This window comes from Delphinus delphis, chromosome 4 (assembly GCF_949987515.2).
Source record: "Delphinus delphis chromosome 4, mDelDel1.2, whole genome shotgun sequence".
Classification (NCBI taxonomy): domain Eukaryota; kingdom Metazoa; phylum Chordata; class Mammalia; order Artiodactyla; family Delphinidae; genus Delphinus; species Delphinus delphis.
The window spans coordinates 103,051,797-103,057,796 of NC_082686.1; the positions used below are offsets into that span (position 1 = coordinate 103,051,797).

Here is a 6,000-nt window from a genome sequence, read left to right on the forward strand (position 1 = left end):
CATTTATATATGTAATTTCACAGAATTGCTTTTAAATTGTAGTTCAAAGAAATAAGCATCTTTTATGATTATATAATTACCTTTACCATTACTTTTTGGGTTTTGGTGTGCAGTTGAATTACAGTCCAGGTGTCACTTGCTTTTAGCCTGAAGAAGTCTTTAGTATTTCAGATAAAGTGATCTCCTAGCAACTAATTGTCTCCACTTTTGTTTATCTGGGAATGTCTTTATTTCACCTTTTTTGCAGAATCTAAGATTCTTAGTTGACAATTTTTTTCTTTCAGTTCTTTGAAAATGTCATCACACTACCTTCTGTCCTTCATTGTTTCTGAGAAGAAGTCATCTGTTAATCTTATGGAAGTTCCCTTGTATGTAAAGAGTCCATTTTCCCCCAACTCCTTTTGAGATTTCCTTTTTGTCGTTGGCTTTTACTCTTTTCACTACAACATGTCTGGGTATGGACCCCTTGCATTTACCCTGCTTGGACTAGGTGAGTAGTTTCCCAGGGCACATATATAAATCTATGCTTACATTCCTTATATATATACACTCCACCAGGAAACAACAGTCAAAACACTGTGCTTTAGAGTTACTTTAAATAATTCATTTATGTGTGTGATTAATGCTATCAAATTGATATACAGCTAGATTTGTTTTATTTCCATTAGTTTTTAATATTTAATAGTTCCTTTTTATTCTTTAATTTTGTTTTTAATTATGTAAGCCAAAGTACCAAAGTCAAAAGACAATAAGGTGTATCACAAAAGTCTCACATGAGTCCCATCTCCTCCTTGGTCCCTGACTGCCCCTCTAAGTAACCGTATTTGTTTATTTTGGTTAATCATTCCACTGTTTCTTTTTGAAAATGTAAGCATTGGTGTGTATGTACTCTTATCCCCCTTTTCTTATACAAAAGATTGCATGTAAAAACACCATTCCCCACCTAGATCTTTTTATCCTTTCTACAACTACAAAGTACTCAGTTGTGTGGATATACCATAGTCTATTCAATCTGTCCCCTATTGATGGACATTTGGTAGTATTTTGTTTGTCAGTGTATTCATTTTCTACTGTTGCATAACAAATTACCACAAATTTAGTAACTTAAAACAACACAAATTTATTACCTCACAGTTCTCTGGGTCAGGAGTCTACACACAGGTTGTCTGGGTCCTCTGCTTAGCATCCCACCAGGCTGAAATCAAAATGTTGGCCAAGGCTGTGATCTCATGTGAAGTTTGCAGTTCTCTTCCTCCTTCACTAGTATTTGCAGAATTCAGTTCCTTATGGTTGTAAAGTGAAATCCCTATTTTTTTTTCACTAGCTGTCATCTGGGATGACTTTCAGAAACTAGAAGCCTCTCTCAGGTTCTAACCACAGAACCCCCTCCAGAGGTCCTCTCACATGTGGAGCTTACTTCTCCAAAGCCATCAAGAGAATCTCTGCTTCGAGAAAGAAATATCATATGATATCACTTATATGCAGAATCTAAAAAGAAATGATACAAATGAACGTATTTACAAAACAGAAATGGACTCAAAGACTTAAAGAATGATCTTATGGTTACCGTGGGGGAAAGGTGGAGGGAAGGGATAATTAGGGAATTTGAGATTGACATGTACACACTGCTATATTTAAAAAGGATAACCAACAAAGACCTACTGTATAGCACAGAGAACTCTGCTCAATGTTATGTGCAGCCTGGATAGGAGGGGAATCTGGGGGAGAATGGATACATGTATACGTACAGCTGAGTCGCTTTGCTATGCACCTGAAACTATCACAACATTGTTAATCGGCTATACTTCAATATAAAATAAAAAGTTAAAAAAAAAAGGGTACAAGGAAATGTTGAGAAAAAAAAAGAGAGAGAGAATCTGTTTCAAGGACCCACCTGATTAGGTCAGGTCCACTCAGTATAATCCTCCTTTTGTTTAACTCAAAGTCAACAGTTTAGGGACCTTAACTACATCTGAAAGATTCCTTTACATTTGCCATATAATATAGCCTAATCCTGAGAGGGATATCCTATGATATTCACAGATTCTGCTTGCCCTGAAGAGGAGGGAGCTATGCAAGACATATGTTGGGGGGAGAGAATGGGTGGGTCTAAGTATTCTGCCTACTACATTTAGAATTACAAATAATGCCTCAATGAAAAGCTCTGTGCGTTTGTTATTTTGTATTTTTTGCCAGTGTATCTTTGAGATGGATTCCTAAAAAAAAGATTATGCCTATGTAGTTGCTCTATATTGCCAAAGTTTCCTCCAGAGAGGTCAGACAATTTTACATTTCCATCAGCAATGTAAGAAAGAGTCAGTTTCCCAACAGCTTCACTAACAGAATATGATGTCAGACTTTTTGGTTTTTCCAATATAATTGATAATAAATGGTATCACTGTAATTTAAATTTGTATTTTTCTTATTATGAGAGGATTTAAGCATTTTTTTCATATGTTTAAGAGACATTCTGAGCTTTGAGTGTAATGTGTTCAAACTCTCTAGGTGATGGAGATGAGAAAGAAAATCTGGCATTGGGGAAAGTATAAAAAGACAATGACTTTTTGAAAAGCTCATGAAACCTATGGATCTGATCCCCAAAATAATTTTATCTAAAAATACCCATGGGCACCTTTATACACAATTTATATTATTGCCTTGAATGTTTCTTGCTTTCACATAGGCAACATAGAAAAACCACACTTTATTAAAAAATTTTTCTCCATATTGTATATGATTGTAATTTCTATCTTTCTTTTGATTTCCTCACATATTATACCCATATTAACCTCATTCACTGCTCAAGCTTACTTCCCACCATGGGAGCCACAAAACACAGATGCTTATTCCCCAGCACCCCTGACATTTAGGGCATGGACTACTGGCACAGATTTGGCCAGTTAAATGCAGCAGCCTGGCATTCTCAATTTGGACAAAGAAGCAGGAACAGCACAACATCCGTTATGGTGGCTGGGCCAGCAGCTGCTGGGTATGATATTCAGCGCCGTTAGCAACAGTGGTGAAAACTGAGGCATCCAGAGCCCTCTAGAGGCAGCAACGTGCTTCCCTGACTTTGATTCTGTTGTGCAACCTTGGCTGTGGCTGTGGCTGCCTGGTTAGTCTGCCACTGTTCCTGTTGGCTTCACAAGGCTCATCTGCCAGCCCTCCCAGAAACTCTGGGAGCAGCCCCATATTCTTTCAGTAAAACCCTTTTCTGCTTTATCAACCCTGACTGGTATATTTCTTTTTTTTTTTTTTTCTTGCAGAAATTAGTGGCAACTTCCTGAAAATGTGAAATAAATCAAGTCGTTCCAGTGAAATGAAAATTAGCTTGATGACTGCTCAGAAATGAGAATCCTGAAGTTATTTTGCAAGAATAAGAAGTTACATTACAGTGATCTTTGACATTACACACTTGTCAGCTTTAATATCCAACTTATTTCCACTTCTGGTTTCTAATAAGTGCTTAATCACAAAGATGTGAATTATTGTAACCTTCAAGACAGCTGGAGGCCTCGCTGCCCCCATGACCTTTAGGTAAAATTTTCTTGTACTCAATAATTTCATGGCTCATGAAATCCAAAGCTCAATCTCAAGGTTTCTACTAGTTCTGCGCCAACTGGCATTTGCCTGGCCTCACCTCTAAGCTCTGATGTCCTTACATCCTACCTTATCCATCCAACAATAACTCCATCTCGGCCCCCTTTTCACACACAAGCTTTTGTGTTATTTATAGATGTGACCAAACCTTTCTTTTGGTTGGGGGAAAGCACAGAAAGGTCACATCAAGTAATGTTGTACCATTTTACTGACTCTAAATTTTTCTTTCTATTAGACAAAGCAGTGGTGGTCATTCTTTGAAGCTTTGGGACTCATCAATATCCAGACACCAAGAGGGCTCCCCTTTTACCCAGTGATAATCTTGTACCTTGTCTTTGTTGTTTCTGTACCACTTCTTTGTACCGACCCTCCCCAATCTGCAAGAGGCAGCCACGATGCCTTGAAAAGGATTCAAATTATAAAAGCAGGCATACAAAAAGCAAAACACACAGTGTAGAGTTTTGGGGGTTTTGTTGGATCTCTGGATTTTGTTCAACTTTTGATTTCTGTTTTACATCTACAACGAGCTGTTACGTGGAAAACAGGAAAGTCCTGAGGGAATTTAATCAGAATACTTTATTAGAAAGAAAGTTGAAGGAGAGGCAGACAGGTCCCTCAAGGGAACTAAATGAGGATTACTGGGTAAGGAGGTGACAGGGAAAAGAGCATGTACTAGAGCACATGAGAGGAAGTAGGAGGAAGAGCTGAATCACAAAGATGGGGTGGGGGAGGGATGGCAAGTGAATGAGCAGAGTCATCATCAAGAGCAGCCAGATTCCTAAAGCATCTTCTGCAAGGAAGCTGATGGAAGCTGAGCCAATGCCCAGTCACCACCCGTGGCCATTGCAGTGAGAGCCAGACAGCTCAGTTACTACTGATACACTGAGGGGCTATGGAGACTTTCTTTTCATTGCTGATGGGGGAGGGCTTGTCACCCATGGGTCATCCACCAGAAGGACATTTATCTGGACTCTACCACATCCAAAATGTGTCCTATAGACACTTCATTTTTCAAAAGCCCAGGATTTGCAAAAGTCCCCCAGAGAGGGAGTTGGAAGACAGAGGGGCAAGTCACCAGTTCCAGCATTGGGCACAACTGAGCAGTGACAAAATCTATCCTAGTTACACATTTATCAACAAATGATTTCCAACAGACAGTTCTCTCAAAGAGGAATTTGGGGGTCAGCTCTTAAATGTTACAACAATTTCTCTGCAGTAAATGAAATAAAAAACTACCATCGGGCTTCCCTGGTGGCGCGGTGGTTGGGAGTCTGCCTGCCGATGCGGGGGACAAGGGTTTGTGCCCCGGTCCGGGAAGATCCCACATGCCATAGAGCGGCTGGGCCCATGAGCCATGGCCGATGACCCTGCGCTTCCAGAGCTTGTGCTCCGCAACGGGAGAGGCCACAACCGGGAGAGGCCCCAACCGTGAGAGGCCCACGTACCGCAAAAAAAAAAAAAAAAAAAAAAAAAAAAAAAAAACCATCATTTGATTTGCAAAATTAAAATAATCTTGTGTCAAGGAACACTAGGATTCTCCAGGTCTCTGAACTGACCACAAGTCAAGTTATCTCTTTTGGCTTCACATCAGTGGTGGTATCTGTAATTGTCAGGGTTCTCCAGAGAATTGTACCAAGAGGATATAGATAAAGATATAGATATAGATATATAGATATAGATGATATAGAGATAATAAGAAATTGGCTCACATGATTATGGAGGCCGGCAAGTCCCAGGAGGTCCAACAGCACAGGTTCAGTCCAAAGGCTGGCAGGTTGGAGACTCAGGAAGCAACAATGTTTCAATTTGAGTTCAAAGGCAGGAAAAAAAAATCAATATCCCAGTTCAAAGGCAGTTAGGCAGGAAGAATTCTGTCTTACTCAGAAGAGGGTCAGACTTCTCGTCCTATTCAGACTTTCAACTGATTAGATGAGGCTTACCCACATTAGGGAAGACAACCTCCTTTACTCAACCTATCAATTTAAATGTGAAGCTCATCCAAAAACACAGAAACACCCAGAATATTTAACCAAATATCTGGGCACACCATGGTCTAATCAAGTGGACACATAAAATTAACCATCACAGTATCTTTAGCAAAGTCTGAATCTTTGGTGCTGTCTTTGTCAGCAAGGAAGGAATTTCAAATCCAAACTCCTATTTTAAGGTTATCTCAGCAAAATAACTTCTAAACAAACTCTACCATATTGCCAGGAGTCTACATACAATGCTATCTTCTCAGTATCTCCATTTCCAGACTACAAAAGTACTTCTTCCAGCACCAGAAAATTCACACATTTGGCCACCTTCAGTAGCAGCTTGGTCAAAGAGCTTGTCATTTTTCAGCGGCACCCACAATTATCACTGCAGAAACTTGAATCAAAAGATTTACTCAAGTGT

General features: G+C 39.5%; 1 protein-coding gene across 1 annotated transcript in view; it reads right to left on the reverse strand.

Moving 5' to 3' along the window:
• The window catches only part of OTOL1 (otolin 1), a 61,909-nt gene extending 56,537 nt beyond the window's left edge, over positions 1–5,372 (reverse strand). Inside the window, exons 1-2 of the mRNA XM_060010010.1 lie at positions 5,310–5,372; positions 1,128–1,195 (exon numbers count right to left, since the gene is read on the reverse strand). The gene's annotated coding sequence lies outside the window, so the exon portion shown is untranslated. The remainder of the gene's footprint in view (positions 1–1,127; positions 1,196–5,309) is intronic.
• Between the last annotated feature and the right edge of the window lie 628 nt (positions 5,373–6,000).